The sequence below is a fragment of the Elephantulus edwardii genome, unplaced genomic scaffold (assembly GCF_000299155.1).
Source record: "Elephantulus edwardii isolate Elephantulus edwardi_28Jun2011 unplaced genomic scaffold, EleEdw1.0 scaffold00074, whole genome shotgun sequence".
Lineage (NCBI taxonomy): Eukaryota > Metazoa > Chordata > Mammalia > Macroscelidea > Macroscelididae > Elephantulus > Elephantulus edwardii.
The window spans coordinates 14,864,940-14,878,474 of NW_006399824.1; the positions used below are offsets into that span (position 1 = coordinate 14,864,940).

The 13,535-nt window shown below is 37.8% G+C and overlaps 1 protein-coding gene across 1 annotated transcript in view; it reads left to right on the forward strand.

Moving 5' to 3' along the window:
* TMEM26 (transmembrane protein 26) overlaps positions 1–13,535 on the forward strand; it is a 64,313-nt gene that overhangs the window by 11,194 nt on the left and 39,584 nt on the right. The gene's annotated exons all lie outside the window — the stretch shown is intronic.

Genomic DNA, 13,535 nt, shown 5'->3' on the forward strand with positions numbered 1-13,535 from the left:
ATTCCATTGTGTGAATGCACCATAATTTCTCAGTCCATTTGTTTGTGGTTGGACATATGGGCTGTTTCCATGTTCTTGCGATGGTGAATAATGCCACCATGAACATTAGTGTACAAATCTCAGTTTGTGCCTCAGTTCTCATATTCTCAGGGTATATTCCAAGTAGTGGAATAATTGGGTCATATGGAATTTCTATGTTCACCTTTTTGAGGAAGTGCCAGACTGCCTTCCAGAATGGTTGCACCATTTTACAATCCCACCAACAATGTCTGCATTTCTTTCTCACCACATTCTCTCCAATATCTATTACTTGCTGTCCTGTTAAACTTACCATTCTTACTGGAGTGAGATGGTACCTCACTATGGTTTTGATTCGCATTTCTCTTATTGCCAGTGATTTGGAGTTATTCTTCATGTGTCTGTTTGCCATTCAAGTATCTTCATCTTTGGAAATTCTTTCCATGTCTTTTGCTCATTTTTGTAATTGGATTATCAGTCTTTTTCTTGTGGAGGCCCAGGAGTAGTCTGTAAACTTTTGTTATAAGACTCTTGTCTGAGATGGTATTAGCAAATGCTTGTTCCCAGTCTATAGGTTTTCTTTCCACCCTGTTGGAAAAAGGTTTTGATGTACACAGGGATAACACAAGTTGATGGTTCTTCCTCTAATTCACATTCCTCCTTATAAAATCCAGCCTCTAGAATGATCAGTTCTGCATACAGATTGACAAGGTATAGATACAGAGTCTATCTCTGAAGCACTCCTTTCCTGGTGTTGAACCATGCAGTGTTTCCTTGATGTATTCTAACAGCTACTTCCTGGTCCACATATAGGTTTCTCACGGGCACTATAAGGTGTTCTGGGATTCCCATTCTTCTCAAGATTAGCCACAATTTGCTGTGATCCATGCAGTCAAATGCCTTTGCATATTAATGAAACACAGACAATGATTCTTCTGGTACTCTCTGTTTTAGGCTAACATCTATCTGATATTGGTTCTGATGTTCCTAGTGCCATGATCTCTTCTAAACCCAGCTTGTATTTCTGGTTCTCTATCAATGTACTGTTCCTGTTGGTTTTGGATAATCTTTAGCAGAAATTTGTGTGTGTGCAGTATTACTGATAGAGTTTGGTAATTTCTGTACTCTGTTGGATCATACTGTCTGTGTGGAGGACCTAGCTTATTCCCTCATCCTTGTTTATGTGTTCCATATTCAAGGACTAAATTGTTTTTTGCCAGAGGATATCATGCAATCTTATCATTTTCAGAGTTATCCTATAGTGGAGAAAAGGTCAAATTTCCCCTCCACAATTTGGGTAGGTATGCCCGAGGAGACTTGTAATAGTACACTGATTTGAGTTTCTGAGAGTAGAACATGGAACAGTTCATACATTTTATACAAAAATATGCCCCAGAGACATACTTCTACAAGCAGATATCCTTGTCACACCAAAATAGGAATTAAAATAAAATGAGAGGAAAAATAAGATTAGCCTTTTTGTTTCTGAATCAGAAAACTAGCCTCGTCTAAAGAAGAAAAAGAAATAGCACCGTCTTTTTATAGAAGGAAATAAATTAAGGAATAAATAACATCCATAATGCATTTTATCCTTTCAGGAAGCTTTAAAATTTTCATAGTCAATAGCGACATTAGTTCATGTATTCATTAAACAAGCATTTGCTATACTGGATGCTACAGTGATGTTATTGAAGGAATAGAAAATATGTGCATTTAAAAGAACAATTCAGACAACATTATAAGAAACAAATAGCTTTACATCAATCATGTCCAGGGGAACAGAAAGGCTAAAGAATAAAAATAAAGATATGATCTGTAAGGAACCCCTGCTACAAGGTAAATTTCTGAGATAAGTAATTTTTGTACTGGCCTTTGGAGAAGGGTTTTAATTACATAAGAGAGAAGAAAATAGATAAGGACTTTTAGGCTGAGGAATATCCTGATGACATGTAGCATTTTAGAAAGAACCTACTCTTTTTAGAGGAAGCTCTGCTGGCCTAGAGATGAGGTGCTACGCTGCCAACCCAAAGGACTGGGGTTCAAAAGCCAGCAATTTCCTCCTGTACGAATTACTGCCTCTGAAAACCCACTGGAGGGCCTATTATGAGTCAGTTCTGACTCAAAGGTACATAACAGCAACAACAGCAACAACTCTTTTAATAAAATCCCATGACTTTATCTCAGAAACATTTTATTGAAAAAATAATATGTAGATCTCAACTCAGATGTTGATTTGTCCTTTTGACAGACTTAGTCTCATTTGAAAGCGATTAACTTGAATTTTAGTGAAGCTTATGTTGCTGTTAGATGTTCTCAAGGAAAATGTTAGATTAAAAGATGTTAAGAAGACAAACAGATTCATCCTGGAGAGGGTTAAACCAGGCTACTCCTTGGAGGCAAGGATTCTGGGGCTTCATCTGACATACTTTGGACATGTTGTAAGGAGGAACATCATGCTTGGGAGGGTGGCGGACAGCACAGGAGGGGAAGACCCTCTGAGGTGGATTGATTCAGTGACTGGGTAATCGGGATGGCTGTGTCAGAGACAGTGCGATTGGCACAGGATAGAGCAGGGTTTAGGGCTGTTGTACATAGGGTCGCTATGAGTCGCAAATGACTCGACGGCACATAACAACAACAACATGGTAAATGGTTGTTGTGTTTGCTCTGTTCTTAGTGGTCTTCAGGACCAAAAATCCTATTTCCTATCAGACCTGGTCAATCCTGGTAGGACTCCTTTGCTTTCTTCTTCCCTGACTTGGCATTTGGTCTAGTAGACATACTTTGACCAGAAGATTGTTGACAACAGAACAAACCGTGCCTGATGCTGCACTAACCTCACTATCTCCTCTGTGCTTGGATCTGTGGTTGACGTCTCTGTGTTGATTCACCTCTTTCAGAATATGCCTCTTTTTCACTAGCACTCTTTTTTACCAGGCTTCATGGTGTCATTCTCCAGGGACTTGTTCTGTTGAAAAAAGTTCCTAAAGGATGTGAGACAAAGTCCTGTCATTCTCATAACCTCTTCTAAATGAGGTACATCATGTGCTGATCTTGTCATCAGTTTATACCCCAGTTTAGGAATGTGACATTTTAAATACTCAAATTATTAGCAGCAAAAAGTAATGGAAAAGTACAGTTATGCTATTGTTGTTAGATGCTATACAATTGGTTCTAACTCTTGTTACTGTCATGTGTCCTTAAGTTGACTGTGATCCATAGTATCCCTGAGAACACATCAGAACCTTGTGCTATTCTCCTCCACCCATCTCTACCATCTCCAATCTGCTCAGACTGCTTGTTTCAGTCATTGTGTCAGTGTGCCTCATTGACAGTCTTCTGCCGACCCTTTTCTTTTCCTAGTCTGGTGTCTGTTTTTCCAGGGACTGACCCCCCACCCCGACAATGTACCCAATGTATATAAGACAGAATTTCATTGTCCTTGCTTCTAAGGAGCATCTTCAGTGCCCTTCGTCCAAAACACATTTACTTTTTCTTTTGGAAATCTGTGAGATATTCACTACCACAATCCAAGGCAATGATTTTTCTTCTGCCACTCTTATTCATTATCCAACTTTCAGATGTATAGGAAGCAACTGCAACTATCACGGTTTGATTAGAGGGTGCTTTAGACTTTAAATGGCCACTGTTGCTCTTTAGTACTTTGGAGAGATGCATGGTAACAGACTTTTCCAATGCAACACATCTTTTTACTTACTTACTTACTTACTTACTTACTTACTTAGGTACGTACGTGTGTATTTATGATTTATTTAATTATTTTTTACATTATTGCCGTTAGTATTGATTGTGGATCCAAGTAAAATTATGTATTCATATATTAAGTCTTTTCTCCATTTATCATGATGTGTGCGGGTTCTGCGGTGAGAATATTTTTTTCTTGATATTGAGATATAGTCTGTATTGAAGGCTGCAGTCTTTGATCTTCTGCAGGAAGTACTTCATGTTTCTTCACTTTCTGGCATTCTTTGCTTTCAGCCGGTATCTGTCTAACATTATCAATGCACCTCCTCATTCTAGGAGCTCTTCTGAGTCCAGTTTGCATTCCTTGCAGTTCCTTGTCACTGTACGACTATGACGGTTTTTCCCCATTATCTTCAGCAACACTTTAGTTGCATATGATAGTAATGATAATGTCTGATCATTTCTATATTTTATAGAATCACTTTTCCTTCGAAATGGGCATGTGTATGGAATTCTTCTAGGCAGTTAGCTAGATAGCTCTCTTCTAAATTTCTTGGCATAAATGAGTGAGTGTGTGCTATGAATTTTATATCTGTTAAAACGTCTCTGTTAGTAGTCCCTTAATTCTTAGACCCATTTACCACCAATGACTCAGTAGAGTTTGAACTTCTATCATCAGGTCTTGCATGTATTCTACTCCTGAGATGTTTGAATGTTGACCAATTTTTTTGAGTACAGTTATTCTGTGTATTCCTTGTATCCTCTCTTGATACTTCATTTATGGTTTATTTCCCACCCACTCCCTCCTAGCATTTTTTAATATTACATTTTGAGACTTGAGTTTTTCCCTTCAGTACTAGGGCCTTGAGAAATGCTGAGTATGTTCTTATTCCAGGTCTTTGCTTATTTCATCATAATACCTTGCCTTCTCCAATTGCCTTCTGAAGGACCCTGCTCAGTTTATTATCATTTCTTCTATTTGCTCTATCCAAGAGCAAGTGGCAGAGACTGTCCAGACATCCATTTTGATCCTTTTTTTCCTATATTCTTGGTGATCTTTTGATCTCCATTCATTAGGATTCAATTTGCCAAATTTGCTATTGAGATAGGGAGCACGGACAGCTTAGAGGTTAAAGAGTTGTGCTGCGGAATCAAAGACACATGGTCCAGATCCACAGCTGCCCCATCCAATGGGAGGTCTCCTTCTGTGCAGTTCATTGCTCTGAAAACCTACTAGAGGGTCAGCTATGACTCGATTCAGAGTCACAAAAACAACAAATAATTCTTAATGTTGTTGTTGATGATGATTGCCCTCGAGTTGAGCACAACTCATAGCGACCCTATGAACAAAAAACCTAAAGCCCTTCTGCACTATCAATATTTAACAAAGTTCATAGAGTTTCCAGAGGCATGTTAGTTAGCAAGTGGATGCCATTCTTGCTTTCAAAGAATTATAATAATTATGAATATAGTTCCTAAATTCGGTAGGTTATATTCAACATTGTACTTTGGGTTTCGTGGTCTTGCTTTAAGAGCCCTAATATTCACTTTAAGAAACACTTTTGTTTGAAAACTAAATGTAAACATTCAAGGGCTCATGTTTGTCACATACAAAGAACATTTCATTACAATATGTGACCCTAATCCATTTAAAATCTCTCCTTGTCCTTCTTTTCTCATTATGTGTCTGCTTTCCTGTAAGATCACTGACAGAACAAACTTGCTATCTCATATTGGCAGATATTAAAATACACACTCTATACAGTTTTCATTTGGGAATTTTCATTGTTTTTCATAGTTAATTATGGTTTTTCTCCCTCTCCAGTGGATGGATAGGCAGAGAAGACAGTAAGAGGGGGAAGGGATCTTGCGGGAGACGGTAGTTAACAAGACTTATGGGCTGTGGTGTTCTAGTTGTGTTTTAGCAACTATGAAAAGATTTTTGACTGTGTAGATCACAACACATTGTGACTACCATGGAGAAGAATGTGCTAATTTTCCAAACAGAGCAAAGGAACATTGCATGTGGCAAAGTTTAACAGGACAGCAAGTAGTAAATGTTAAAGAGGATGTGGCAAGATAGGAACTCTTACACATTGTTTGTGGGGTTGTTAAATACTACTGGCACTGTGGTAGGCAGTTTGGCACTTCCTCAAAAAGCTGGACATAGAAATTCCATATGACCCAGGTATTCCACACCTTGGAATATACTCCAAGAGAATGAGAACTGAAGTACAAATGAAGACTTGTACACCAATGTTCAAAGCAACATTATTCACCATCGCAAGAACATGGAAACAGCTCAAATGTACAACCACAATTGAATGGACTGAGAAATTATGGTACACTCATACATTAGAAAACTATGCAGCACGCAGGAGTAATGATTTTGTAAATTACTACCTAGCTTGGGAGGGACTAGAGAGCATTATACAAAGTGATCTAACTCTGTCCCATAAGAACAAGAGTTATATAAGACCATTATTGTAGAATGAGTATGAAGATCCAAAAGTGGGAGAGGGGCAGAGGACTGAGGATGGGCAGGAGGGGTGTTAATCATAGGGTCGCACAATTTGATGGGTGGAGGGTGAGGGTGAAGAAAATGGGAAATATCCGGTGTGGGAAACAATGTATACAAACTTTGTAAATAAATCAGTATAAAATAAAAAAAAATAATTAAAGAAGACTGTGTCAGGGCTGTATCCTTTCTCTATATATCTTCAGTTTATATGTGGAACAGTCAGGACGCTGGACTTCATGAAGAAGAATGTGGCATTAGGATCGAAGGACATCTCATTAACAACCTACGTTATGCAGGTGACACTACTTGGCTTGCTGAAACTGAGGAGGACTTGAAGCATTTGCTGCAGAGGGTAAAAAACTGCAGCCTTAAATATCAATTTTTATCTCAATGTCAAGAAATTCAAAGATATTCACCACCAGACCATTAGGCAGTATCATGATAGATGGAGATCCACAATTAGCACTCCTGGCACCAGCAGTCAGGATTGGGAAAAATCTGCTTTCAAAGATCTCTCTAGAGTACTAAAGAGCAGCAGTGTTGATCTAGAGACTAAAGTGTGCCTGATTCACGTCATGATCTTTGTAGTTCCTTGCAATGCATCTAAGAGCTGGACAATGATAAGGATGACAGAATTAGAATTTATGCCTTTGAGTTGTGGTGCTGGAGAAGAGTATTGAACATATCATGGAGAGGGTGAAACCAGTTTGCTTCTTGGAGGTAAGGATATTAAAGCTCCATCTAGCATACTTGGGGCATGTTGTCAGGACCAGTCCTTGGTTAAGGACATCATGCTTGGAAGAGTAGAGGATTAGCGCAGAAGAGGAAGATCCTGGATGAGATGGATTGACATGATGACTGTGGTAGGGAAGTCAGGTGTGTCAGAGACAGAGAGGTTGGCTCAGGGTAGGGCAGGGTTCAGAGCCATTGTTCATAGTGACACTATGATTGATAGTGTCCTGGATGGCACAGAACAACAACACGGGTTGTGGTTGGAGTTGGAATGGCTAAGTGGTAAAGAACTCTACTGCCAACCCAAAGGTATGATTTGAATTCACTGGCTACTCTGCATGGGAAAGATAGGCAGTCTCCTCCTGTGCAGTTTACTGCCTCTGAAAACCTTCTGAAGGGTCAGTTACCACTGACTTGTTGGTATGCAGCACAACAACAATGAATTCCTGGGCATTTGGAGGTTATGTGTTCTGCAAAAGCATTGGATGAATTTTGAAGGGCTGCAGAAGAGTAGACCAGATATTTACTCAGTGATCTTGGCCACTATCTCATCCAATATGAATAAAAAGCCCTTGCTAAACAGTGTAGGTGGAGATGGTCTATTAAGACACACATAAAAGAACACATTGACTTTTTTTTTTAACAGCACATTGGGGCTTGTAGAAGGCTATCTTATCTTCGTTTCTTGATTTCCATGAAAATAAACCCTTTAGTATTAAGTGCTCCAGAAATGTTATTGATGATACTCAGTTTAGCCTAAGGTATTGACACTTGGTCTTAACACCCCTACAATCCCACTCAACATTGGTTGAATAGGAAACATTAAGAACTAAAACACAAAGTCTGAATTCATACTAAACATTATCTTTGCTTCACTTAAATGCTACCCATTTTCAGATTTATGGGTATGATTAAAAGAATAAAATTTTCATCGTTGTCAAATAAGTATGTTTATGCAGAGAGATAATTCTAGATAGCTAACCAGGGAAGTGGATGATATTATAGTTAATTTTCCTTTGATTTAGTTATTTCTATTATGTGTTTCTAAAATGAATTAACATCATTTTTTCAATAAGAAGAGAACATAGCTGTCATTATAGAATGAGGAAAATGGAATCCTAATTCCAGGCTAATGGTAAGTGGAAGTAAATAAAATCTATTGCAGGACAAAATTGCTAAGTGTCATAACATCGTCAGTTTCTGAAAAACATTATAATTTGCTACAATGATAACGTGTATCATAAACTATGTTTTGTTTATCTTTTGGATAAAACATACTGGGAAAAATAATGGGTATAGTTTTTAAGGAGTTCAAAACTGTTTTAACATGTTGTTGTTGTGTACCATTGGATCAGAACTGGCCTATAGCTGACCCTTCAGCAGGTTTTCAGAGGCAGTTTAAGGCATGGGAAGAGATTGTCCATACCTATATATATACTTGTATATTATTATACAAATCAATATATAAAATGTTAGATGATAAATTCTTTGATAATTGTACTTCTGCTTGTGTTACTATGGAGAGAAATAGGAGGTTGATGAGCAAAGTAATTTGGCATTAAAATATTAATTCTGGACAGTTTCAACTTTTGTAGACTGACAAGTTATTGGTAATTGGGATTAGAATAAATTTTCATTTTTAAAGGCAGATAACTCATCAGTAATGGTGCATTATCAGTTTTTATTGGTTTATGAGTTATATTTTTCCTTGGTTTTATAAATACCCAGAAACCAGACTTAAATTAGTTCTGTGTCAGTTACATTGGTCCATGATAACAGTCTTCATACAGACTTCCACTTATTCTTGATGTCATTTATACTGAAAGACTGCAATGAAATTATTATCTATTCTCTCCCGAGAAAAGACATACAGCTGGATTAATTACATCAAAAAATGTGAGATCAGATGTAGTGTATTAATTTTTAGAATTCACACTCTCATTGTTTTAAAAAACGGATATAACTGGTGTTAAATAATCAAGAATATTGTATACCCCCAAAATAGAAAGTAATGGCTAATGCACCCTACTGAAATAATAATCTTTGTAGTAATCATTTTAGCAGGACAATGTTAAATTGATTTAAAAACAAAATAATTACACTTCTTTTGATAAAACTTCTAATATGAATCAATTTAGGATTTTTGAAAAATATATTCTAGTCAAACCAGGAACAACCAGTCAAGAAAGTAGTAGTAAGAGAGCATTATGCTGAATGCAGTAACTCAGACTCATCAGGACAAATACTGCATAAGATCATTACCATATTCAAAGAAGGGTAACTAGTAAGATGTGTATAAATGTCCAGAGAGGGAAGTGGAGGGGTTTGATGAACTGCAGGTGGGGGAAGAGAGAAGTCAGGTGGGCAGAAGGAGGGAGCGAAGGAACTGCGAAAGATCCAGTGAGCTCTGAAAAAGAGGGAGTAATAGCGGGCATAGGTCAAAGGTGATTGATTTTATAAGACACAATGTATGGAAATGATCCTATGAAACAATGTTAGTTAAGGAATATGTGACATACACTGCATATGAATGGGGGGGGAAACAAATTTTGATGCAAAAAAAAAGAAAAGGAAAATAAAAATAAAAAAATAATAAGGAGAGAGAAGAAGCTGAGCTGCAATCCCCCAAAACACCATCGAAACTCAGCAGCTGCTCCTTGGGAGAAGCATGAGCAGCCTCCTCCCGTGTGAATTACTGCCTCTGAAAACCCACTGGACGCTCAGCCATGGGTCGGTTCTGACTAGAAAACACACAGCAGCGACACCAGCCAATTAAGACCTTTTATAATCTTTAAATATCTGTGAGGTTCTGATCATATGGTCCAGGCACCATAAAGGAGCTGAGAGTAATAACTGGAGGACTCGATGACACACAACAATAACAACAATATCAACAACTCTTTTTAGAAGATAATAATTTAAAAATGACTTCAGGGGGAAAAAAGCACCCCCCCCAACTTATGTGGTCATTTCCAACGCACAGTGACCCCATAGGATAGGTTGAAAGTGCCCCGTGAGCTTTCTAATAGTGAAATCATTATGATTGCATGCTGCAATATTTTTCTTCTCCTGTAGTGTAGCTGATGGGTTCCTACTACTGGCTTCTAGGTAACCACTCACACACACACACACAAACACACACACACACACACACACACACACACGAATAAATGCAGAACAAATCATGCAGGAGACTGGTATTTATGATTAGGAATGTGGCATCAGGATTGGAGGAAGACTCATCAACAACCTGCATTACGAAGATGATACAAACTTGCTTGCTGAAACTGAGAAGGACCTGCTGCAAAAAGTCAAGGATTGCAGTCTTCAATATGGATTGAAGCTCACCATCAAGAAGACAAAGAATTTCACCACAGGGCCAGTTGACAGCACAGTAAGAGATGGAGAAGACATTGAGATTGTTAACAATTTTGGTTTGCTTGGCTCCACAATTAATACTCTTGGTACACGCAATCAGGAAATCAAAAGACACATTTTGTTAGGGAAATCTACTGTCAGGGATCTATCCAGAATGCTAGAGACTAATGTGTTCCTGATATAGGCCATGGTCTTTGCAATTGCTTACCAAGGACAATGGCTAAGGATGACAGATGAATTGATGCTTTTGAATAATGCTGCAGAAGAGTACTGAATATACTCCATGGACTACCAAGAGATTGAACAGTTTTGTCCTGGAGAGGGTAAAACCAAGTTGCTCCTTGGAGGCAAGGATTTTGAAGCTCCAGTTCGCATACCTTGGGCATGTTGACAGGAAGGACCAGTCCTTGGAGAATGACATCATGCTTGGAAGGTTTGTGGGACAGCACAAGAGAGGAAGAGCCTGGAGGAGATTGATTGACACAGAAATTAGGGTAATGGTGGTAGGGCTATCAGAAGCAGTGTGATTGGCTCATAATAGGACAGGTTTCAGAACTATTGCAGATAGGGTCACTATGAGTTGCAAGCGACTTGATGGCTCATAAACAACAACATGTATATATGTATGTATACAGATATTCTTGTGCCAAGTCAGAACTGACCCATAGCTGACCCTCCACTGGGTTTTCAGAGGCAGTTAATTGTATGCATGGATATTGCCTGCCATCCTTGTGCAGAACAGCTAGTGAATTTGAACTCTGTACCTTTGTGTTGGCGGCATAATTCCTTGCCATTAGGCCTCCAGAATGCCATCTATATTTATGAAATTTTAAAATTAATAAAGTGGGGGAAAATGTTGTTCCAGGAAAATAAAACAGGAGAAACTAATTTAGACTGGAGGGAGTAGCATAGTACTTCTGCAAGAGTGTTATTTAGCTGTTAAGAGCTATGAGAATGAACATGATAATCAGGTAAGAAGGAGAGAGGCCTTTCTTAGGAGAACTGTCTGCCCCCCACCCCCGAACTGAAAGAAAACTCTTGTAGGTGAATGTTGAAGAAGAATGGTATATAATGAGTTGTAGACCATGACGTGCTAACAACCCATTCAGACTCCATTATGACTCCATTCAGATTCCACTTTTACAATGGAACATCCAGGTCCATTATAACTGTGTTAGGATTCAATACAGAGTTAGAAACAATGGTACTTTCAGTAGTATGCACAGCTCTCCTCTATTTAAGGTACCTGGGTGGTACAAAGTAGCCATGGTAGTGCAGTGCATTAAGTATTAGGCAGGAAACTGAAAAACCTGGCAGTTCAAACCCATCAACCCTTGCACAGTAGAAAAATGATCCATCATGATTTATATCATTTTATAGGTCTTCTGGGGTAGTTTTACTATGCCTTGTATGATCCCCAGATAATGAAGGCTTGAAATACCAGATTATAGAGCTTGAATTTTCTATAGTAGAAAATAGAGGAATTTGAGGTTTTGGCTGAGAGGTAAGGAGCTGTGCTGCCAACACGAAGGTACATGGTTCGAATCCAGCAGCTGCTCAGCAGGAGAAAGAACAATCTCCTCCTGTGGGATTTACTGGGTCTGAAAACCCACTGGAGGGTCAGATACATGTCAATTCTGATTCGACAGTAAACAAAAGCCACAACTGGATGCTTAACTATATGATAAAATGGGAAAACTTTGTTCTCATTGTAGAATAAGTTTATGCATAGACAATGTCAAATATCTGTTTCTTTTATTTAAGACATCTTTTCAGCAGCTAATTGTGTGCTCAAATTTGGTTTCCCTAGATTATTTCTGTAACATAATTGTCAGGGGATAATTTGGCAGACTAACCCCAAGAGAATCAACAAATGGAAGTTGAGCCAAGATTTGACATATCCAAACAAACGTTGACATATTTCGACCATCCCACCTACTAGAATTCATTTCCTTTTCCAACTTCACAAAGGAAATTTTATCTCCGTATGTTTCCCTTGATATGTAAGGTCAAAGAATTAATTGTCCTTTTTCTTTTAAAAAGCATGTTCAACACAGACTTTTGATATCTTTCTACGGCCCAGCCATCTTCCAAGTCAGATTTTAATAATACTATGACCCGTAACCTTTTGTTTCAAAATTGGGTTTTGCCGGAAATCAAAGGTAGGAAAGTCTCTATATTAACTATTGATTTCTTTCTCTATTTTTTTGAGATTTTTCTTTGTCTTCCTCCCTTGCTTCCTTTCCCCAGAAGTTGAAAGAAGATATTAGTTTAATAGAATTAAAAAAAAAATGTAATTTAAGTTTTCTCTCTTTGTTTTGAGTTGCTTGCTTTTTCATTCCTGGGTTATAAAGATATGATGTAGGTAATAGTTCATCTCAAATAAGTCATCTCGCTGGGTTACTCATTTTTTTAAGGCCAATTTTAAACATTAAATGCCTATACTTAAAACATTAATAAAAATACATTGCATTGCAGTTTAACTTTGAAATTTCCTGAAAAGCAAGAGTCTAATCTAAAACAACACACCTAAATACGCATTTTAAATATCATATTATCTTATTTCAAAAATTATTTTGTTTAAAAGATATAAGACAACATTTTCATTGCACAGTGCCTTGTAATAATTAATAGCTACCAATAATTGAATATTCACTTCAATGAAGCATTTCTTTATTAAAAAGTATCTTAATACATCCCTGTGAGATAAATGTGTCTTTCATTTTGTGGAGTAGACCCCAAACTGAGAGGCCAGTAGCAAAGCTGACATTTAAATCTGAATGTGTCTCACCCCCAAACCTGCTCTGCAGTCTCCTCTGAATTTTGAAGCCACACATCATATAGAAAGAACTTTGACAATAAAACCTTCAACTGTTGTTTGTTTTCATTTCCACAGATTTAACAAAGATACACACAGCTAGTGATTTAGAGTCCTTCCTACTCATTAACATCTGATTTTTGTGCTCTTAACAGGATGTTATTATTTGGTCTCACAGCAGTTTAGGTTAATTTTGAAAAATGAGCCAATCACTCTGAAATTGTAACACTGAAAGAAAAAAAATCCAAAAAGATTTACTGTTGTTGTATTTGCTTTTTTTTTGAGGGGGGGGTAACAAATACCGAATATCCAGCTTTGTGCCTGGAACTAATTGGCACTGTCCCATTAAACCATGTTAAAATT